General features: G+C 51.9%; 14 non-coding genes and 25 pseudogenes across 14 annotated transcripts; all 39 read left to right on the plus strand.

Annotated features, from left to right (window-relative positions):
* The first annotated feature begins 281 nt into the window (after positions 1–281).
* Positions 282–401, plus strand: LOC148924394 (5S ribosomal RNA; annotated as a pseudogene).
* Positions 402–788: 387 nt separating this feature from the next.
* LOC148924395 (5S ribosomal RNA) lies at positions 789–907 on the plus strand (annotated as a pseudogene).
* A 384-nt stretch (positions 908–1291) lies between these two features.
* On the plus strand, positions 1292–1410 carry LOC148924396 (5S ribosomal RNA). Its single transcript, XR_016131338.1, has one exon. It is a non-coding gene; the product is annotated as a 5S ribosomal RNA (ribosomal RNA).
* Positions 1411–1799: 389 nt separating this feature from the next.
* Positions 1800–1919, plus strand: LOC148924397 (5S ribosomal RNA; annotated as a pseudogene).
* An 858-nt stretch (positions 1920–2777) lies between these two features.
* LOC148924398 (5S ribosomal RNA) lies at positions 2778–2896 on the plus strand. Its single transcript, XR_016131339.1, has one exon. It is a non-coding gene; the product is annotated as a 5S ribosomal RNA (ribosomal RNA).
* A 386-nt stretch (positions 2897–3282) lies between these two features.
* LOC148924399 (5S ribosomal RNA) lies at positions 3283–3401 on the plus strand. The gene has a single exon (XR_016131340.1). It is a non-coding gene; the product is annotated as a 5S ribosomal RNA (ribosomal RNA).
* Positions 3402–3790: 389 nt separating this feature from the next.
* LOC148924400 (5S ribosomal RNA) lies at positions 3791–3910 on the plus strand (annotated as a pseudogene).
* A 386-nt stretch (positions 3911–4296) lies between these two features.
* LOC148924401 (5S ribosomal RNA) lies at positions 4297–4415 on the plus strand (annotated as a pseudogene).
* Positions 4416–4802: 387 nt separating this feature from the next.
* On the plus strand, positions 4803–4922 carry LOC148924402 (5S ribosomal RNA). Its single transcript, XR_016131683.1, has one exon. It is a non-coding gene; the product is annotated as a 5S ribosomal RNA (ribosomal RNA).
* Positions 4923–5298: 376 nt separating this feature from the next.
* LOC148924403 (5S ribosomal RNA) lies at positions 5299–5417 on the plus strand. The gene has a single exon (XR_016131532.1). It is a non-coding gene; the product is annotated as a 5S ribosomal RNA (ribosomal RNA).
* Positions 5418–5803: 386 nt separating this feature from the next.
* On the plus strand, positions 5804–5922 carry LOC148924404 (5S ribosomal RNA; annotated as a pseudogene).
* A 386-nt stretch (positions 5923–6308) lies between these two features.
* Positions 6309–6427, plus strand: LOC148924405 (5S ribosomal RNA). Its single transcript, XR_016131342.1, has one exon. It is a non-coding gene; the product is annotated as a 5S ribosomal RNA (ribosomal RNA).
* Positions 6428–6816: 389 nt separating this feature from the next.
* Positions 6817–6936, plus strand: LOC148924406 (5S ribosomal RNA; annotated as a pseudogene).
* Positions 6937–7322: 386 nt separating this feature from the next.
* Positions 7323–7442, plus strand: LOC148924407 (5S ribosomal RNA; annotated as a pseudogene).
* Positions 7443–7828: 386 nt separating this feature from the next.
* Positions 7829–7947, plus strand: LOC148924408 (5S ribosomal RNA). Its single transcript, XR_016131343.1, has one exon. It is a non-coding gene; the product is annotated as a 5S ribosomal RNA (ribosomal RNA).
* A 389-nt stretch (positions 7948–8336) lies between these two features.
* Positions 8337–8456, plus strand: LOC148924409 (5S ribosomal RNA; annotated as a pseudogene).
* A 386-nt stretch (positions 8457–8842) lies between these two features.
* On the plus strand, positions 8843–8962 carry LOC148924410 (5S ribosomal RNA; annotated as a pseudogene).
* A 385-nt stretch (positions 8963–9347) lies between these two features.
* On the plus strand, positions 9348–9466 carry LOC148924411 (5S ribosomal RNA). The gene has a single exon (XR_016131344.1). It is a non-coding gene; the product is annotated as a 5S ribosomal RNA (ribosomal RNA).
* A 389-nt stretch (positions 9467–9855) lies between these two features.
* LOC148924412 (5S ribosomal RNA) lies at positions 9856–9975 on the plus strand (annotated as a pseudogene).
* Positions 9976–10361: 386 nt separating this feature from the next.
* Positions 10362–10481, plus strand: LOC148924413 (5S ribosomal RNA; annotated as a pseudogene).
* Positions 10482–10866: 385 nt separating this feature from the next.
* Positions 10867–10985, plus strand: LOC148924414 (5S ribosomal RNA). Its single transcript, XR_016131669.1, has one exon. It is a non-coding gene; the product is annotated as a 5S ribosomal RNA (ribosomal RNA).
* Positions 10986–11374: 389 nt separating this feature from the next.
* LOC148924415 (5S ribosomal RNA) lies at positions 11375–11493 on the plus strand (annotated as a pseudogene).
* Positions 11494–11880: 387 nt separating this feature from the next.
* LOC148924416 (5S ribosomal RNA) lies at positions 11881–12000 on the plus strand. The gene has a single exon (XR_016131684.1). It is a non-coding gene; the product is annotated as a 5S ribosomal RNA (ribosomal RNA).
* A 385-nt stretch (positions 12001–12385) lies between these two features.
* On the plus strand, positions 12386–12504 carry LOC148924417 (5S ribosomal RNA). The gene has a single exon (XR_016131345.1). It is a non-coding gene; the product is annotated as a 5S ribosomal RNA (ribosomal RNA).
* Positions 12505–12894: 390 nt separating this feature from the next.
* LOC148924418 (5S ribosomal RNA) lies at positions 12895–13013 on the plus strand (annotated as a pseudogene).
* A 387-nt stretch (positions 13014–13400) lies between these two features.
* LOC148924419 (5S ribosomal RNA) lies at positions 13401–13520 on the plus strand. The gene has a single exon (XR_016131686.1). It is a non-coding gene; the product is annotated as a 5S ribosomal RNA (ribosomal RNA).
* Positions 13521–13896: 376 nt separating this feature from the next.
* LOC148924420 (5S ribosomal RNA) lies at positions 13897–14015 on the plus strand. The gene has a single exon (XR_016131525.1). It is a non-coding gene; the product is annotated as a 5S ribosomal RNA (ribosomal RNA).
* Positions 14016–14401: 386 nt separating this feature from the next.
* LOC148924421 (5S ribosomal RNA) lies at positions 14402–14520 on the plus strand (annotated as a pseudogene).
* Positions 14521–14896: 376 nt separating this feature from the next.
* Positions 14897–15015, plus strand: LOC148924422 (5S ribosomal RNA). The gene has a single exon (XR_016131526.1). It is a non-coding gene; the product is annotated as a 5S ribosomal RNA (ribosomal RNA).
* Positions 15016–15401: 386 nt separating this feature from the next.
* Positions 15402–15520, plus strand: LOC148924423 (5S ribosomal RNA; annotated as a pseudogene).
* Positions 15521–15906: 386 nt separating this feature from the next.
* Positions 15907–16025, plus strand: LOC148924424 (5S ribosomal RNA; annotated as a pseudogene).
* A 386-nt stretch (positions 16026–16411) lies between these two features.
* LOC148924425 (5S ribosomal RNA) lies at positions 16412–16530 on the plus strand (annotated as a pseudogene).
* Positions 16531–16918: 388 nt separating this feature from the next.
* Positions 16919–17037, plus strand: LOC148924426 (5S ribosomal RNA; annotated as a pseudogene).
* Positions 17038–17420: 383 nt separating this feature from the next.
* On the plus strand, positions 17421–17540 carry LOC148924427 (5S ribosomal RNA; annotated as a pseudogene).
* A 384-nt stretch (positions 17541–17924) lies between these two features.
* LOC148924428 (5S ribosomal RNA) lies at positions 17925–18043 on the plus strand (annotated as a pseudogene).
* A 386-nt stretch (positions 18044–18429) lies between these two features.
* Positions 18430–18548, plus strand: LOC148924429 (5S ribosomal RNA; annotated as a pseudogene).
* A 386-nt stretch (positions 18549–18934) lies between these two features.
* LOC148924430 (5S ribosomal RNA) lies at positions 18935–19053 on the plus strand (annotated as a pseudogene).
* A 387-nt stretch (positions 19054–19440) lies between these two features.
* On the plus strand, positions 19441–19560 carry LOC148924431 (5S ribosomal RNA; annotated as a pseudogene).
* A 387-nt stretch (positions 19561–19947) lies between these two features.
* Positions 19948–20067, plus strand: LOC148924432 (5S ribosomal RNA; annotated as a pseudogene).
* Positions 20068–20254: the final 187 nt, after the last annotated feature.

Below are 20254 nucleotides of genomic sequence, written 5' to 3' on the forward strand. Positions count from 1 at the left end.
TGCACGGGCCGGTGATGAGCGGGTCCCACAACCTTAAACGTGCCGAAAAACAGTAGCAGCGAACTAAAAGTGGCCGAAATGGCTCGAAACGGCCTCTTTTTCCTTCCCGGAATAGCCACGGGCTGTACACGTTGCTCAGCACGTGGGGCTCGACGAGAGCTTCGCGGTGATATGCTGTGGGTCCCGTAACTCTAAAAAGTTATGCCCGTCTGAAGGGTGGGAGATCTGAACCTGCGCAGGGGAGGGTACGCTATGAAAGAATAAAGTGCGGGGCGATTGATTGGTGCGATCATACCAGCAATAATGCACCGTATCCGATCACAACTCCGAAGTTAAGCGTGCTTGGGCGAGAGTAGTACTAGGATGGGTGACCCCCCTGGGAAGTCCTCGTGTTGCACCCCTCCTTTTGCGAGTGCGTTCATTTTTTTTTTCAGTTCAGTTGGTCTTGCTGTGGTCTGAAACTCGATAAGCGGTTCGCAAGTACGAGGACAAAAAGGTACGACAATATGCACGGGCCGGTGATGAGCGGGTCCCACAACCTTAAACGTGCCGAAAAACAGTAGCAGCGAACTAAAAGTGGCCGAAATGGCTCGAAACGGCCTCTTTTTCCTTCCCGGACTAGCCACGGGCTGTACCCGTTGCTAAGCACGTGGGGCTGAACGAGAGCTTCGCGGTGATATGCTGTGGTTCCCGTAACTCTAAAAAGTTATGCCTGTCTGAAGGGTGGGGGATCAGAACCTGCGCATGGGAGCGTACGCAATGAAAGAATAAAGTGCGGGGCTATTCATTGGTGCGATCATACTAGTACTAATGCACCGTATCCCATCAGAACTCCGAAGTTAAGCGTGCTTGGGCGAGAGTAGTACTAGGATGGGTAACCCCCTGGGAAGTCCTCGTGTTGCATCCCTCCTTTTGCGAATGCGTTCATTTTTTTTTTCCGTTCAGTTGGTCTTGCTGTGGTCCGAAACTCGATAAGCAGTTCGCGAGTACGTGGACAAAAAGGTACGACAATATGCTCGGGCCGGTGATGAGCGGGTCCCACAACCTTAAACGTGCCGAAAAACAGTAACTGCGAACTAAAAGTGACCGAAATGGCTCGAAACGGCCTCTTTTTCCTTCCCGGAGTAGCCACGGGCTGTACCCGTTGCTCAGCACGTGGGGCTCGAGAGCTTCGCGGTGATATGCTGTGGGTCCCGTAACTCTAAAAAGTTATGCCCGTCTGAACGGTGGGGGATCAGAACCTGCGCACGGGAGTGTACGCTATGAAAGAATAAAGTGCGGGGCTATTGATGGGTGCGATCATACCAGAACTAATGCACCGGATCCCATCAGAACTTCGAAGTTAAGCGTGCTTGGGCGAGAGTAGTACTAGGATGGGTGACCCCCTGGGAAGTCCTCGTGTTGCACCTCTCCTTTTGCGAATGCGTTCATTTTTTTATATTTTCCGTTCAGTTGGTCTTGCTGTGGTCTGAAACTCGATAAGCGGTTCGCGAGTACGAGGACAAAAAGGTACGAATATGCACGGGCAGGTGATGAGCGGGTCCCACAACCTTAAACGTGCCGAAAAACAGTAGCTGCGATCTAAAATTGGCCAAAATGGCTCGAAACGGCCTCTTTTTCCTTCCCGGAGTAGCCACGGGCTATACCAGTAGCTCAGCACGTGGGGCTCGACGAGAGCTTCGCGGTGATATGCTGTGGGTCCCGTAACTCTAAAAAGTTATGCCCGTCTGAAGGGTGGGGGATCAGAACCTGCGCACGGGAGCGTAAGCTATGAAAGAATAAAGTGCTAGGCTATTGATTGGTGCGATCATGCCAGCACTAATGCACCGGATCCCATCACAACTCCGAATTTAAGCGTGCTTGGGCGAGAGTAGTACTAGGATGGGTGACCCCCCTGGGAAGTCCTCGTGTTACACCCCTCCTTTTGCGAGTGCGTTCATTTTTTTTTTAAGTTCAGTTGGTCTTGTGTGGTCCGAAACTCGATAAGCGGTTCGCGAGAACGAGGACAAAAAGGTACGACAATATGCACCGGGCGGTGATGAGCGGGTCCCACAACCTTGAACGTGCAGAAAAACAGTAGCAGCGAACTAAAAGTGGCCGAAATGGCTCTAAACGGCCTCTTTTTCCTTCCCGGAGTAGCCACGGGCTATACCAGTAGCTCAGCACGTGGGGCTCGACGAGAGCTTCGCGGTGATATGCTGTGGGTCCCGTAACTCTAAAAAGTTATGCCCGTCTGAAGGGTGGGGGATCAGAACCTGCGCACGGGAGCGTACGCAATGAAAGAATAAAGTGCGGGGCTATTCATTGGTGCGATCATACTAGTACTAATGCACCGTATCCCATCAGAACTACTAGGATGGGTAACCCCCTGGGAAGTCCTCGTGTTGCATCCCTCCTTTTGCGAATGCGTTCATTTTTTTTTTCCGTTCAGTTGGTCTTGCTGTGGTCCGAAACTCGATAAGCAGTTCGCGAGTACGTGGACAAAAAGGTACGACAATATGCTCGGGCCGGTGATGAGCGGGTCCCACAACCTTAAACGTGCCGAAAAACAGTAACTGCGAACTAAAAGTGACCGAAATGGCTCGAAACGGCCTCTTTTTCCTTCCCGGAGTAGCCACGGGCTGTACCCGTTGCTCAGCACGTGGGGCTCGAGAGCTTCGCGGTGATATGCTGTGGGTCCCGTAACTCTAAAAAGTTATGCCCGTCTGAACGGTGGGGGATCAGAACCTGCGCACGGGAGTGTACGCTATGAAAGAATAAAGTGCGGGGCTATTGATGGGTGCGATCATACCAGAACTAATGCACCGGATCCCATCAGAACTTCGAAGTTAAGCGTGCTTGGGCGAGAGTAGTACTAGGATGGGTGACCCCCTGGGAAGTCCTCGTGTTGCACCTCTCCTTTTGCGAATGCGTTCATTTTTTTATATTTTCCGTTCAGTTGGTCTTGCTGTGGTCTGAAACTCGATAAGCGGTTCGCGAGTACGAGGACAAAAAGGTACGAATATGCACGGGCAGGTGATGAGCGGGTCCCACAACCTTAAACGTGCCGAAAAACAGTAGCTGCGATCTAAAATTGGCCAAAATGGCTCGAAACGGCCTCTTTTTCCTTCCCGGAGTAGCCACGGGCTGTACCCGTTGCTCAGCACGTGGGGCTCGAGAGCTTCGCGGTGATATGCTGTGGGTCCCGTAACTCTAAAAAGTTATGCCCGTCTGAACGGTGGGGGATCAGAACCTGCGCACGGGAGTGTACGCTATGAAAGAATAAAGTGCGGGGCTATTGATGGGTGCGATCATACCAGAACTAATGCACCGGATCCCATCAGAACTTCGAAGTTAAGCGTGCTTGGGCGAGAGTAGTACTAGGATGGGTGACCCCCTGGGAAGTCCTCGTGTTGCACCTCTCCTTTTGCGAATGCGTTCATTTTTTTATATTTTCCGTTCAGTTGGTCTTGCTGTGGTCTGAAACTCGATAAGCGGTTCGCGAGTACGAGGACAAAAAGGTACGAATATGCACGGGCAGGTGATGAGCGGGTCCCACAACCTTAAACGTGCCGAAAAACAGTAGCTGCGATCTAAAATTGGCCAAAATGGCTCGAAACGGCCTCTTTTTCCTTCCCGGAGTAGCCACGGGCTATACCAGTAGCTCAGCACGTGGGGCTCGACGAGAGCTTCGCGGTGATATGCTGTGGGTCCCGTAACTCTAAAAAGTTATGCCCGTCTGAAGGGTGGGGGATCAGAACCTGCGCACGGGAGCGTACGCTATGAAAGAATAAAGTGCTAGGCTATTGATTGGTGCGATCATGCCAGCACTAATGCACCGGATCCCATCACAACTCCGAATTTAAGCGTGCTTGGGCGAGAGTAGTATTAGGATGGGTGACCCCCCTGGGAAGTCCTCGTGTTACACCCCTCCTTTTGCGAGTGCGTTCATTTTTTTTTTAAGTTCAGTTGGTCTTGTGTGGTCCGAAACTCGATAAGCGGTTCGCGAGAACGAGGACAAAAAGGTACGACAATATGCACGGGGCGGTGATGAGCGGGTCCCACAACCTTGAACGTGCAGAAAAACAGTAGCAGCGAACTAAAAGTGGCCGAAATGGCTCTAAACGGCCTCTTTTTCCTTCCCGGAGTAGCCACGGGCTATACCAGTAGCTCAGCACGTGGGGCTCGACGAGAGCTTCGCGGTGATATGCTGTGGGTCCCGTAAATCTAAAGAGTTATGCCCGTCTGAAAGGTGGGGGATCAGAACCTGCGCACGGGAGCGTACGCAATGAAAGAATAAAGTGCGGGGCTATTCATTGGTGCGATCATACTAGTACTAATGCACCGTATCCCATCAGAACTCCGAAGTTAAGCGTGCTTGGGCGAGAGTAGTACTAGGATGGGTAACCCCCTGGGAAGTCCTCGTGTTGCATCCCTCCTTTTGCGAATGCGTTCATTTTTTTTTTCCGTTCAGTTGGTCTTGCTGTGGTCCGAAACTCGATAAGCAGTTCGCGAGTACGTGGACAAAAAGGTACGACAATATGCTCGGGCCGGTGATGAGCGGGTCCCACAACCTTAAACGTGCCGAAAAACAGTAACTGCGAACTAAAAGTGACCGAAATGGCTCGAAACGGCCTCTTTTTCCTTCCCGGAGTAGCCACGGGCTGTACCCGTTGCTCAGCACGTGGGGCTCGCCGAGAGCTTCGCGGTGATATGCTGTGGGTCCCGTAACTCTAAAAAGTTATGCCCGTCTGAACGGTGGGGGATCAGAACCTGCGCACGGGAGTGTACGCTATGAAAGAATAAAGTGCGGGGCTATTGATGGGTGCGATCATACCAGAACTAATGCACCGGATCCCATCAGAACTCCGAAGTTAAACGTGCTTGGGCGAGAGTAGTACTAGGATGGGTGACCCCCCTGGGAAGTCCTCGTTTTGCACCCCTCCTTTTGCGAGTGCGTTCATTTTTTTTTAAATTCAGTTGGTTTTGTGTGGTTCGAAACTCGATAAACGGTTCGCGAGTACGAGGACAAAAAGGTACGACAATATGCACGGGGCGGTGATGAGCGGGTCCCACAACCTTAAACGTGCCGAAAAACAGTAGCAGCGAACTAAAAGTGGCTCGAAACGGCCTCTTTTTCCTTCCCGGAGTAGCCACGGGCTGTACCCGTTGCTCAGCACGTGGGGCTCAACGAGAGCTTAGCGGTGATATGCTGTGGTTCCCGTAACTCTAAAAAGTTATGCCCGTCTAAAGGGTGGGGGATCAGAACCTGCGCACGGGAGCGTACGCAATGAAAGAATAAAGTGCGGGGCGATTGATTGGTGCGATCATACCAGCACTAATGCACCGTATCCCATCAGAACTCCGAAGTTAAGCGTGCTTGGGCGAGAGTAGTACTAGGATGGGTAACCCCCTGGGAAGTCCTCGTGTTGCACCCTTCCTTTTGCGAATGCGTTCATTTTTTTTTCCGTTCAGTTGGTCTTGCTGTGGTCCGAAACTCGATAAGCGGTTCGCGAGTACGTGGACAAAAAGGTACGACAATATGCACGGGCCGGTGATGAGCGGGTCCCACAACCTTTAACGTGCCGAAAAACAGTAGCTGCGAATTAAAAGTGACCGAAATGGCTCGAAACGGCCTCTTTTTCCATCCCGGAGTAGCCACGGGCTGTACCCGTTGCTCAGCACGTGGGGCTCGACGAGAGCTTCGCGGTGATATGCTGTGGGTCCCGTAACTCTAAAAAGTTATGCCCGTCTGAACGGTGGGGGATCAGAACCTGCGCACGGGAGCGTACGCTATGAAAGAATAAAGTGCGGGGCTACTAATTTGTGCGATCATGCCAGCACTAATGCACCAGATCCCATCAGAACTCCGAAGTTAAGCGTGCTTGAGCGAGAGTAGTACTAGGATGGGTGACCCCCTGGGAAGTCCTCGTGTTGCACCCCTCTTTTTGCGAGTGCGTTCATTTTTTTTTTAAGTTCAGTTGGTCTTGTGTGGTCCGAAACTCGATAAGCGGTTCGCGAGTACGTGGACAAAAAGGTACGACAATATGCACGGGCCGGTGATGAGCGGGTCCCACAACCTTAAACGTGCCGAAAAACAGTAGCTGCGAACTAAAAGTGACCGAAATGGCTCGAAACGGCCTCTTTTTCCTTCCCGGAATAGCCACGGGCTGTACACGTTGCTCAGCACGTGGGGCTCGACGAGAGCTTCGCGGTGATATGCTGTGGGACCCGTAACTCTAAAAAGTTATGCCCGTCTGAAGGGTGGGGGATCAGAACCTGCGCACGGGAGTGTACGCTATGAAAGAATAAAGTGCGGGGCTATTGATGGGTGCGATCATACCAGAACTAATGCACCGGATCCCATCAGAACTTCGAAGTTAAGCGTGCTTGGGCGAGAGTAGTACTAGGATGGGTGACCCCCTGGGAAGTCCTCGTGTTGCACCTCTCCTTTTGCGAATGCGTTCATTTTTTTATATTTTCCGTTCAGTTGGTCTTGCTGTGGTCTGAAACTCGATAAGCGGTTCGCGAGTACGAGGACAAAAAGGTACGAATATGCACGGGCAGGTGATGAGCGGGTCCCACAACCTTAAACGTGCCGAAAAACAGTAGCTGCGATCTAAAATTGGCCAAAATGGCTCGAAACGGCCTCTTTTTCCTTCCCGGAGTAGCCACGGGCTATACCAGTAGCTCAGCACGTGGGGCTCGATGAGAGCTTCGCGGTGATATGCTGTGGGTCCCGTAACTCTAAAAAGTTATACCCGTCTGAAGGGTGGGAGATCAGAACCTGCGCACGGGAGCGTACGCTATGAAAGAATAAAGTGCTAGGCTATTGATTGGTGCGATCATGCCAGCACTAATGCACCGGATCCCATCACAACTCCGAATTTAAGCGTGCTTGGGCGAGAGTAGTATTAGGATGGGTGACCCCCCTGGGAAGTCCTCGTGTTACACCCCTCCTTTTGCGAGTGCGTTCATTTTTTTTTTAAGTTCAGTTGGTCTTGTGTGGTCCGAAACTCGATAAGCGGTTCGCGAGAACGAGGACAAAAAGGTACGACAATATGCACGGGGCGGTGATGAGCGGGTCCCACAACCTTGAACGTGCAGAAAAACAGTAGCAGCGAACTAAAAGTGGCCGAAATGGCTCTAAACGGCCTCTTTTTCCTTCCCGGAGTAGCCACGGGCTATACCAGTAGCTCAGCACGTGGGGCTCGACGAGAGCTTCGCGGTGATATGCTGTGGGTCCCGTAACTCTAAAAAGTTATGCCCGTCTGAAGGGTGGGGGATCAGAACCTGCGCACGGGAGCGTACGCTATGAAAGAATAAAGTGCTAGGCTATTGATTGGTGCGATCATGCCAGCACTAATGCACCGGATCCCATCACAACTCCGAATTTAAGCGTGCTTGGGCGAGAGTAGTACTAGGATGGGTGACCCCCCTGGGAAGTCCTCGTGTTACACCCCTCCTTTTGCGAGTGCGTTCATTTTTTTTTTAAGTTCAGTTGGTCTTGTGTGGTCCGAAACTCGATAAGCGGTTCGCGAGAACGAGGACAAAAAGGTACGACAATATGCACCGGGCGGTGATGAGCGGGTCCCACAACCTTGAACGTGCAGAAAAACAGTAGCAGCGAACTAAAAGTGGCCGAAATGGCTCTAAACGGCCTCTTTTTCCTTCCCGGAGTAGCCACGGGCTATACTAGTAGCTCAGCACGTGGGGCTCGACGAGAGCTTCGCGGTGATATGCTGTGGGTCCCGTAACTCTAAAAAGTTATGCCCGTCTGAACGGTGGGGGATCAGAACCTGCGCACGGGAGTGTACGCTATGAAAGAATAAAGTGCGGGGCTATTGATGGGTGCGATCATACCAGAACTAATGCACCGGATCCCATCAGAACTTCGAAGTTAAGCGTGCTTGGGCGAGAGTAGTACTAGGATGGGTGACCCCCTGGGAAGTCCTCGTGTTGCACCTCTCCTTTTGCGAATGCGTTCATTTTTTTATATTTTCCGTTCAGTTGGTCTTGCTGTGGTCTGAAACTCGATAAGCGGTTCGCGAGTACGAGGACAAAAAGGTACGAATATGCACGGGCAGGTGATGAGCGGGTCCCACAACCTTAAACGTGCCGAAAAACAGTAGCTGCGATCTAAAATTGGCCAAAATGGCTCGAAACGGCCTCTTTTTCCTTCCCGGAGTAGCCACGGGCTATACCAGTAGCTCAGCACGTGGGGCTCGACGAGAGCTTCGCGGTGATATGCTGTGGGTCCCGTAACTCTAAAAAGTTATGCCCGTCTGAAGGGTGGGAGATCAGAACCTGCGCACGGGAGCGTACGCTATGAAAGAATAAAGTGCTAGGCTATTGATTGGTGCGATCATGCCAGCACTAATGCACCGGATCCCATCACAACTCCGAATTTAAGCGTGCTTGGGCGAGAGTAGTATTAGGATGGGTGACCCCCCTGGGAAGTCCTCGTGTTACACCCCTCCTTTTGCGAGTGCGTTCATTTTTTTTTTAAGTTCAGTTGGTCTTGTGTGGTCCGAAACTCGATAAGCGGTTCGCGAGAACGAGGACAAAAAGGTACGACAATATGCACGGGGCGGTGATGAGCGGGTCCCACAACCTTGAACGTGCAGAAAAACAGTAGCAGCGAACTAAAAGTGGCCGAAATGGCTCTAAACGGCCTCTTTTTCCTTCCCGGAGTAGCCACGGGCTATACCAGTAGCTCAGCACGTGGGGCTCGACGAGAGCTTCGCGGTGATATGCTGTGGGTCCCGTAAATCTAAAAAGTTATGCCCGTCTGAAGGGTGGGGGATCAGAACCTGCGCACGGGAGCGTACGCAATGAAAGAATAAAGTGCGGGGCTATTCATTGGTGCGATCATACTAGTACTAATGCACCGGATCCCATCAGAACTCCGAAGTTAAACGTGCTTGGGCGAGAGTAGTACTAGGATGGGTGACCCCCCTGGGAAGTCCTCGTTTTGCACCCCTCCTTTTGCGAGTGCGTTCATTTTTTTTTAAATTCAGTTGGTTTTGTGTGGTTCGAAACTCGATAAACGGTTCGCGAGAACGAGGACAAAAAGGTACGACAATATGCACGGGGCGGTGATGAGCGGGTCCCACAACCTTGAACGTGCAGAAAAACAGTAGCAGCGAACTAAAAGTGGCCGAAATGGCTCTAAACGGCCTCTTTTTCCTTCCCGGAGTAGCCACGGGCTATACTAGTAGCTCAGCACGTGGGGCTCGACGAGAGCTTCGCGGTGATATGCTGTGGGTCCCGTAACTCTAAAAAGTTATGCCCGTCTGAACGGTGGGGGATCAGAACCTGCGCACGGGAGTGTACGCTATGAAAGAATAAAGTGCGGGGCTATTGATGGGTGCGATCATACCAGAACTAATGCACCGGATCCCATCAGAACTTCGAAGTTAAGCGTGCTTGGGCGAGAGTAGTACTAGGATGGGTGACCCCCTGGGAAGTCCTCGTGTTGCACCTCTCCTTTTGCGAATGCGTTCATTTTTTTATATTTTCCGTTCAGTTGGTCTTGCTGTGGTCTGAAACTCGATAAGCGGTTCGCGAGTACGAGGACAAAAAGGTACGAATATGCACGGGCAGGTGATGAGCGGGTCCCACAACCTTAAACGTGCCGAAAAACAGTAGCTGCGATCTAAAATTGGCCAAAATGGCTCGAAACGGCCTCTTTTTCCTTCCCGGAGTAGCCACGGGCTATACCAGTAGCTCAGCACGTGGGGCTCGACGAGAGCTTCGCGGTGATATGCTGTGGGTCCCGTAACTCTAAAAAGTTATGCCCGTCTGAAGGGTGGGAGATCAGAACCTGCGCACGGGAGCGTACGCTATGAAAGAATAAAGTGCTAGGCTATTGATTGGTGCGATCATGCCAGCACTAATGCACCGGATCCCATCACAACTCCGAATTTAAGCGTGCTTGGGCGAGAGTAGTATTAGGATGGGTGACCCCCCTGGGAAGTCCTCGTGTTACACCCCTCCTTTTGCGAGTGCGTTCATTTTTTTTTTAAGTTCAGTTGGTCTTGTGTGGTCCGAAACTCGATAAGCGGTTCGCGAGAACGAGGACAAAAAGGTACGACAATATGCACGGGGCGGTGATGAGCGGGTCCCACAACCTTGAACGTGCAGAAAAACAGTAGCAGCGAACTAAAAGTGGCCGAAATGGCTCTAAACGGCCTCTTTTTCCTTCCCGGAGTAGCCACGGGCTATACCAGTAGCTCAGCACGTGGGGCTCGACGAGAGCTTCGCGGTGATATGCTGTGGGTCCCGTAAATCTAAAAAGTTATGCCCGTCTGAAGGGTGGGGGATCAGAACCTGCGCACGGGAGCGTACGCAATGAAAGAATAAAGTGCGGGGCTATTCATTGGTGCGATCATACTAGTACTAATGCACCGGATCCCATCAGAACTCCGAAGTTAAACGTGCTTGGGCGAGAGTAGTACTAGGATGGGTGACCCCCCTGGGAAGTCCTCGTTTTGCACCCCTCCTTTTGCGAGTGCGTTCATTTTTTTTTAAATTCAGTTGGTTTTGTGTGGTTCGAAACTCGATAAACGGTTCGCGAGAACGAGGACAAAAAGGTACGACAATATGCACGGGGCGGTGATGAGCGGGTCCCACAACCTTGAACGTGCAGAAAAACAGTAGCAGCGAACTAAAAGTGGCCGAAATGGCTCTAAACGGCCTCTTTTTCCTTCCCGGAGTAGCCACGGGCTATACCAGTAGCTCAGCACGTGGGGCTCGACGAGAGCTTCGCGGTGATATGCTGTGGGTCCCGTAAATCTAAAAAGTTATGCCCGTCTGAAGGGTGGGGGATCAGAACCTGCGCACGGGAGTGTACGCTATGAAAGAATAAAGTGCGGGGCTATTGATGGGTGCGATCATACCAGAACTAATGCACCGGATCCTATCAGAACTTCGAAGTTAAGCGTGCTTGGGCGAGAGTAGTACTAGGATGGGTGACCCCCTGGGAAGTCCTCGTGTTGCACCTCTCCTTTTGCGAATGCGTTCATTTTTTTATATTTTCCGTTCAGTTGGTCTTGCTGTGGTCTGAAACTCGATAAGCGGTTCGCGAGTACGAGGACAAAAAGGTACGAATATGCACGGGCAGGTGATGAGCGGGTCCCACAACCTTAAACGTGCCGAAAAACAGTAGCTGCGATCTAAAATTGGCCAAAATGGCTCGAAACGGCCTCTTTTTCCTTCCCGGAGTAGCCACGGGCTATACCAGTAGCTCAGCACGTGGGGCTCGACGAGAGCTTCGCGGTGATATGCTGTGGGTCCCGTAACTCTAAAAAGTTATGCCCGTCTGAAGGGTGGGGGATCAGAACCTGCGCACGGGAGCGTACGCTATGAAAGAATAAAGTGCTAGGCTATTGATTGGTGCGATCATGCCAGCACTAATGCACCGGATCCCATCACAACTCCGAAGTTAAGCGTGCTTGGGCGAGAGTAGTACTAGGATGGGTAACCCCCTGGGAAGTCCTCGTGTTGCATCCCTCCTTTTGCGAATGCGTTCATTTTTTTTTTCCGTTCAGTTGGTCTTGCTGTGGTCCGAAACTCGATAAGCAGTTCGCGAGTACGTGGACAAAAAGGTACGACAATATGCTCGGGCCGGTGATGAGCGGGTCCCACAACCTTAAACGTGCCGAAAAACAGTAACTGCGAACTAAAAGTGACCGAAATGGCTCGAAACGGCCTCTTTTTCCTTCCCGGAGTAGCCACGGGCTGTACCCGTTGCTCAGCACGTGGGGCTCGACGAGAGCTTCGCGGTGATATGCTGTGGGTCCCGTAACTCTAAAAAGTTATGCCCGTCTGAACGGTGGGGGATCAGAACCTGCGCACGGGAGTGTACGCTATGAAAGAATAAAGTGCGGGGCTATTGATGGGTGCGATCATACCAGAACTAATGCACCGGATCCCATCAGAACTCCGAAGTTAAACGTGCTTGGGCGAGAGTAGTACTAGGATGGGTGACCCCCCTGGGAAGTCCTCGTTTTGCACCCCTCCTTTTGCGAGTGCGTTCATTTTTTTTTAAATTCAGTTGGTTTTGTGTGGTTCGAAACTCGATAAACGGTTCGCGAGAACGAGGACAAAAAGGTACGACAATATGCACGAGGCGGTGATGAGCGGGTCCCACAACCTTGAACGTGCAGAAAAACAGTAGCAGCGAACTAAAAGTGGCCGAAATGGCTCTAAACGGCCTCTTTTTCCTTCCCGGAGTAGCCACGGGCTATACCAGTAGCTCAGCACGTGGGGCTCGACGAGAGCTTCGCGGTGATATGCTGTGGGTCCCGTAAATCTAAAAAGTTATGCCCGTCTGAAGGGTGGGGGATCAGAACCTGCGCACGGGAGTGTACGCTATGAAAGAATAAAGTGCGGGGCTATTGATGGGTGCGATCATACCAGAACTAATGCACCGGATCCCATCAGAACTTCGAAGTTAAGCGTGCTTGGGCGAGAGTAGTACTAGGATGGGTGACCCCCTGGGAAGTCCTCGTGTTGCACCTCTCCTTTTGCGAGTGCGTTCATTTTTTTATATATTTCCGTTCAGTTGGTCTTGCTGTGGTCTGAAACTCGATAAGCGGTTCGCGAGTACGAGGACAAAAAGGTACGAATATGCACGGGCAGGTGATGAGCGGGTCCCACAACCTTAAATATGCCGAAAAACAGTAGCTGCGATCTAAAATTGGCCAAAATGGCTCGAAACGGCCTCTTTTTCCTTCCCGGAGTAGCCACGGGCTATACCAGTAGCTCAGCACGTGGGGCTCGACGAGAGCTTCGCGGTGATATGCTGTGGGTCCCGTAACTCTAAAAAGTTATGCCCGTCTGAAGGGTGGGGGATCAGAACCTGCGCACGGGAGCGTACGCTATGAAAGAATAAAGTGCTAGGCTATTGATTGGTGCGATCATGCCAGCACTAATGCACCGGATCCCATCACAACTCCGAAGTTAAGCGTGCTTGGGCGAGAGTAGTACTAGGATGGGTAACCCCCTGGGATGTCCTCGTGTTGCATCCCTCCTTTTGCGAATGCGTTCATTTTTTTTTTCCGTTCAGTTGGTCTTGCTGTGGTCCGAAACTCGATAAGCAGTTCGCGAGTACGTGGACAAAAAGGTACGACAATATGCTCGGGCCGGTGATGAGCGGGTCCCACAACCTTAAACGTGCCGAAAAACAGTAACTGCGAACTAAAAGTGACCGAAATGGCTCGAAACGGCCTCTTTTTCCTTCCCGGAGTAGCCACGGGCTGTACCCGTTGCTCAGCACGTGGGGCTCGACGAGAGCTTCGCGGTGATATGCTGTGGGTCCCGTAACTCTAAAAAGTTATGCCCGTCTGAACGGTGGGGGATCAGAACCTGCGCACGGGAGTGTACGCTATGAAAGAATAAAGTGCGGGGCTATTGATGGGTGCGATCATACCAGAACTAATGCACCGGATCCCATCAGAACTCCGAAGTTAAACGTGCTTGGGCGAGAGTAGTACTAGGATGGGTGACCCCCCTGGGAAGTCCTCGTTTTGCACCCCTCCTTTTGCGAGTGCGTTCATTTTTTTTTAAATTCAGTTGGTTTTGTGTGGTTCGAAACTCGATAAACGGTTCGCGAGTACGAGGACAAAAAGGTACGACAATATGCACGGGGCGGTGATGAGCGGGTCCCACAACCTTAAACGTGCCGAAAAACAGTAGCAGCGAACTAAAAGTGGCTCGAAACGGCCTCTTTTTCCTTCCCGGAGTAGCCACGGGCTGTACCCGTTGCTCAGCACGTGGGGCTCAACGAGAGCTTAGCGGTGATATGCTGTGGTTCCCGTAACTCTAAAAAGTTATGCCCGTCTAAAGGGTGGGGGATCAGAACCTGCGCACGGGAGCGTACGCAATGTAAGAATAAAGTGCGGGGCGATTGATTGGTGCGATCATACCAGCACTAATGCACCGTATCCCATCAGAACTCCGAAGTTAAGCGTGCTTGGGCGAGAGTAGTACTAGGATGGGTAACCCCCTGGGAAGTCCTCGTGTTGCACCCCTCCTTTTGCGAATGCGTTCATTTTTTTTTCCGTTCAGTTGGTCTTGCTGTGGTCCGAAACTCGATAAGCGGTTCGCGAGTACGTGGACAAAAAGGTACGACAATATGCACGGGCCGGTGATGAGCGGGTCCCACAACCTTAAACGTGCCGAAAAACAGTTGCTGCGAACTAAAAGTGACCGAAATGGCTCGAAACGGCCTCTTTTTCCTTCCCGGAGTAGCCACGGGCTGTACCCGTTGCTCAGCACGTGGGGCTCGACGAGAGCTTCGCGGTGATATGCTGTGGGTCCCGTAACTCTAAAAAGTTATGCCCGTCTGAACGGTGGGGGATCAGAACCTGCGCACGGGAGCGTACGCTATGAAAGAATAAAGTGCGGGGCTACTAATTTGTGCGATCATGCCAGCACTAATGCACCAGATCCCATCAGAACTCCGAAGTTAAGCGTGCTTGAGCGAGAGTAGTACTAGGATGGGTGACCCCCTGGGAAGTCCTCGTGTTGCACCCCTCTTTTTGCGAGTGCGTTCATTTTTTTTTAAATTCAGTTGGTTTTGTGTGGTTCGAAACTCGATAAACGGTTCGCGAGTACGAGGACAAAAAGGTACGACAATATGCACGGGGCGGTGATGAGCGGGTCCCACAACCTTAAACGTGCCGAAAAACAGTAGCAGCGAACTAAAAGTGGCTCGAAACGGCCTCTTTTTCCTTCCCGGAGTAGCCACGGGCTGTACCCGTTGCTCAGCACGTGGGGCTCAACGAGAGCTTAGCGGTGATATGCTGTGGTTCCCGTAACTCTAAAAAGTTATGCCCGTCTAAAGGGTGGGGGATCAGAACCTGCGCACGGGAGCGTACGCAATGAAAGAATAAAGTGCGGGGCGATTGATTGGTGCGATCATACCAGCACTAATGCACCGTATCCCATCAGAACTCCGAAGTTAAGCGTGCTTGGGCGAGAGTAGTACTAGGATGGGTAACCCCCTGGGAAGTCCTCGTGTTGCACCCCTCCTTTTGCGAATGCGTTCATTTTTTTTTCCGTTCAGTTGGTCTTGCTGTGGTCCGAAACTCGATAAGCGGTTCGCGAGTACGTGGACAAAAAGGTACGACAATATGCACGGGCCGGTGATGAGCGGGTCCCACAACCTTAAACGTGCCGAAAAACAGTAGCTGCGAACTAAAAGTGACCGAAATGGCTCGAAACGGCCTCTTTTTCCTTCCCGGAGTAGCCACGGGCTGTATCCGTTGCTCAGCACGTGGGGCTCGACGAGAGCTTCGCGGTGATATGCTGTGGGTCCCGTAACTCTAAAAAGTTATGCCAGTCTGAACGGTGGGGGATCAGAACCTGCGCACGGGAGCGTACGCTATGAAAGAATAAAGTGCGGGGCTACTAATTTGTGCGATCATGCCAGCACTAATGCACCAGATCCCATCAGAACTCCGAAGTTAAGCGTGCTTGAGCGAGAGTAGTACTAGGATGGGTGACCCCCTGGGAAGTCCTCGTGTTGCACCCCTCTTTTTGCGAGTGCGTTCATTTTTTTTTTAAGTTCAGTTGGTCTTGTGTGGTCCGAAACTCGATAAGCGGTTCGCGAGTACGAGGACAAAAAGGTACGACAATATGCACGGGGCGGTGATGAGCGGGTCCCACAACCTTAAACGTGCCGAAAAACAGTAGCAGCGAACTAAAAGTGGCCGAAATGGCTCGAAACGGCCTCTTTTTCCTTCCCGGAGTAGCCACGGGCTGTACCCGTTGCTCAGCACGTGGGGCTCGACGAGAGCTTCGCGGTGATATGCTGTGGGTCCCGTAACTCTAAAAAGTTATGCCCGTCTGAACGGTGGGGGATCAGAACCTGCGCACGGGAGCGTACGCTATGAAAGAATAAAGTGCGGGGCTACTAATTTGTGCGATCATGCCAGCACTAATGCACCAGATCCCATCAGAACTCCGAAGTTAAGCGTGCTTGAGCGAGAGTAGTACTAGGATGGGTGACCCCCTGGGAAGTCCTCGTGTTGCACCCCTCTTTTTGCGAGTGCGTTCATTTTTTTTTTAAGTTCAGTTGGTCTTGTGTGGTCCGAAACTCGATAAGCGGTTCGCGAGTACGTGGACAAAAAGGTACGACAATATGCACGGGCCGGTGATGAGCGGGTCCCACAACCTTAAACGTGCCGAAAAACAGTAGCTGCGAACTAAAAGTGACCGAAATGGCTCGAAACGGCCTCTTTTTCCTTCCCGGAGTAGCCACGGGCTGTACCCGTTGCTCAGCACGTGGGGCTCGACGAGAGCTTCGCGGTGATATGCTGTGGGTCCCGTAACTCTAAAACGTTATGCCCGTCTGAACGGTGGGGGATCAGAACCTGCGCACGGGAGCGTACGCTATGAAAGAATAAAGTGCGGGGCTATTAATTTGTGCGATCATGCCAGCACTAATGCACCAGATCCCATCAGAACTCCGAAGTTAAGCGTGCTTGAGCGAGAGTAGTACTAGGATGGGTGACCCCCTGGGAAGTCCTCGTGTTGCACCCCTCCTTTTGCGAGTGCGTTCATTTTTTTTTTTAAGTTCAGTTGGTCTTGTGTGGTCCGAAACTCGATAAGCGGTTCGCGAGTACGTGGACAAAAAGGTACGACAATATGCACGGGCCGGTGATGAGCGGGTCCCACAACCTTAAACGTGCCGAAAAACAGTAGCTGCGAACTAAAAGTGACCGAAATGGCTCGAAACGGCCTCTTTTTTCCTTCCCGGAGTAGCCACGGGCTGTACCCGTTGCTCAGCACGTGGGGCTCGACGAGAGCTTCGCGGTGATATGCTGTGGGTCCCGTAGCTCTAAAAAGTTATGCCCGTCTGAACAGTGGGGGATCAGAACCTGCGCATGGGAGCGTACGCTATGAAAGAATAAAGTGCGGGGCTATTAATTTGTGCGATCATGCCAGCACTAATGCACCAGATCCCATCAGAACTCCGAAGTTAAGCGTGCTTGAGCGAGAGTAGTACTAGGATGGGTGACCCCCTGGGAAGTCCTCGTGTTGCACCCCTCCTTTTGCGAGTGCGTTCATTTTTTTTTTAAGTTCAGTTGGTCTTGTGTGGTCCGAAACTCGATAAGCGGTTCGCGAGAACGAGGACAAAAAGGTACGACAATATGCACGGGGCGGTGATGAGCGGGTCCCACAACCTTAAACGTGCAGAAAAATAGTAGCAGCGAACTAAAAGTGGCCGAAATGGCTCGAAACGGCCTCTTTTTCCTTCCCGGAGTAGCCACGGGCTGTACCCGTTGCTCAGCACGTGGGGCTCGAGAGCTTCGCGGTGATATGTTGCGGGTCCCGTAACTCTAAAAAGTTATGCCCGTCTGAACGGTGGGGGATCAGAACCTGCGCACGGGAGCGTACGCTATGAAAGAATAAAGTGCGGGGCTATTGATAGGTGCGATCATACCAGAACTAATGCACCGGATCCCATCAGAACTTCGAAGTTAAGCGTGCTTGGGCGAGAGTAGTACTAGGATGGGTGACCCCCCTGGGAAGTCCTCGTTTTGCACCCCTCCTTTTGCGAGTGCGTTCATTTTTTTTTAAATTCAGTTGGTTTTGTGTGGTTCGAAACTCGATAAACGGTTCGCGAGTACGAGGACAAAAAGGTACGACAATATGCACGGGGCGGTGATGAGCGGGTCCCACAACCTTAAACGTGCCGAAAAACAGTAGCAGCGAACTAAAAGTGGCCGAAATGGCTCGAAACGGCCTCTTTTTCCTTCCCGGAGTAGCCACGGGCTGTACCCGTTGCTCAGCACGTGGGGCTCAACGTGAGCTTCGCGGTGATATGCTGTGGTTCCCGTAACTCTAAAAAGTTATGCCCGTCTAAAGGGTGGGGGATCAGAACCTGCGCACGGGAGCGTACGCAATGAAAGAAAAATTGCGGGGCGATTGATTGGTGCGATCATACCAGCACTAATGCTCCGTATCCCATCAGAACTCCAAAGTTAAGCGTGCTTGGGCAAGAGTAGTACTAGGATGGGTAACCCCCTGGGAAGTCCTCGTGTTGCACCCCTCCTTTTGCGAATGCGTTCATTTTTTTTTCCGTTCATTTGGTCTTGCTGTGGTCCAAAACTCGATAAGCGGTTCGCGAGTACGTGGACAAAAAGGTACGACAATATGCACGGGCCGGTGATGAGCGGGTCCCACAACCTTAAACGTGCCGAAAAATAGTAGCTGCGAACTAAAAGTGACCGAAATGGCTCGAAACGGCCTCTTTTTCCTTCCCGGAGTAGCCACGGGCTGTACCCGTTGCTCAGCATGTGGGGCTCGACGAGAGCTTCGCGGGGATATGCTGTGGGTCCCGTAACTCTAAAAAGTTATGCCCGTCTGAACGGTGGGGGATCAGAACCTGCGCACGGGAGCGTACGCTATGAAAGAATAAAGTGCAGGGCTATTAATTTGTGCGATCATGCCAGCACTAATGCACCAGATCCCATCAGAACTGCGAAGTTAAGCGTGCTTGAGCGAGAGTAGTACTAGGATGGGTGACCCCCTAGGAAGTCCTCGTGTTGCACCCCTCCTTTTGCGAGTGCGTTCATTTTTTTTTTAAGTTCAGTTGGTCTTGTGTGGTCCGAAACTCGATAAGCGGTTCGCGAGTACGTGGACAAAAAGTTACGACAATATGCACGGGCCGGTGATGAGCGGGTCCCACAACCTTAAACGTGCCGAAAAACAGTAGCAGCGAACTAAAAGTGGCCGAAATGGCTCGAAACGGCCTCTTTTTCCTTCCCGGAGTAGCCACGGGCTGTACCCGTTGCTCAGCACGTGGGGCTCGACGAGAGCTTCGCGGTGTTATGCTATGGGTCCCGTAACTCTAAAAAGTTATGCCCGTCTGAACGGTGGGGGATCAGAACCTGCGCACGGGAGCGTACGCTATGAAAGAATAAAGTGCGGGGCTATTAATTTGTGCGATCATGCCAGCACTAATGCACCAGATCCCATCAGAACTCCGAAGTTAAGCGTGCTTGAGCGAGAGTAGTACTAGGATGGGTGACCCCCTGGGAAGTCCTCGTGTTGCACCCCTCCTTTTGCGAGTGCGTTCATTTTTTTTTTAAGTTCAGTTGGTCTTGTGTGGTCCGAAACTCGATAAGCGGTTCGCGAGTACGAGGACAAAAAGGTACGACAATATGCACGGGGCGGTGATGAGCGGGTCCCACAACCTTAAACGTGCCGAAAAACAGTAGCAGCGAACTAAAAGTGGCCGAAATGGCTCGAAACGGCCTCTTTTTTCCTTCCCGGAGTAGCCACGTGCTGTACCCGTTGCTCAGCACGTGGGGCTCGACGAGAGCTTCGCGGTGATATGCTGTGGGTCCCGTAACTCTAAAAAGTTATGCCCGTCTGAAGGGTGGGAGATCAGAACCTGCGGAGGGGAGGGTACGCTATGAATGAATAAAGTGCGGGGCGATTGATTGGTGCGATCATACGAGCAATAATGCACCGTATCCCATCAGAACTCCGAAGTTAAGCGTGCTTGGGCGAGAGTAGTACTAGGATGGGTGACCCCCCCGGGAAGTCCTCGTGTTACACCCCTCCTTTTGCGAGTGCGTTCATTTTTTTTTTCAGTTCAGTTGGTCTTGCTGTGGTCTGAAACTCGATAAGCGGTTCGCGAGTACGTGGACAAAAAGGTACGACAATATGCACGGGCCGGTGATGAGCGGGTCCCACAACCTTAAACGTACCGAAAAACAGTAGCGGCGAACTAAAAGTGGCCGAAATGGCTTGAAACGGCCTCTTTTTCCTTCCCGGAGTAGCCACGGGCTGTACCCGTTGCTCAGCACGTGGGGCTCGACGAGAGCTTCGCGGTGATATGCTGTGGGTCCCGTAACTCTAAAAAGTTATGCCCGTCTGAAGGGTGGGAGATCAGAACCTGCGGAGGGGAGGGTACGCTATGAATGAATAAAGTGCGGGGCGATTGATTGGTGCGATCATACCAGCAATAATGCACCGTATCCCATCAGAACTCCGAAGTTAAGCGTGCTTGGGCGAGAGTAGTACTAGGATGGGTGACCCCCCTGGGAAGTCCTCGTGTTGCACCCCTCCTTTTGCGAGTGCGTTCTTTTTTTTTTTAAGTTCAGTTGGTTTTGTGTGGTCCGAAACTCGATAAGCGGTTCGCGAGTACGAGGACAAAAAGGTACGACAATATGCACGGGGCGGTGATGAGCGGGTCCCACAACCTTAAACGTGCCGAAAAACAGTAGCAGCGAACTAAAAGTGGCCGAAATGG

The sequence above is a fragment of the Salvia hispanica genome, chromosome 5 (assembly GCF_029641045.1).
Source record: "Salvia hispanica isolate PSC_SH4W2 chromosome 5, Shi_PSC_v1, whole genome shotgun sequence".
Taxonomy (NCBI): Eukaryota; Viridiplantae; Streptophyta; class Magnoliopsida; order Lamiales; family Lamiaceae; genus Salvia; species Salvia hispanica.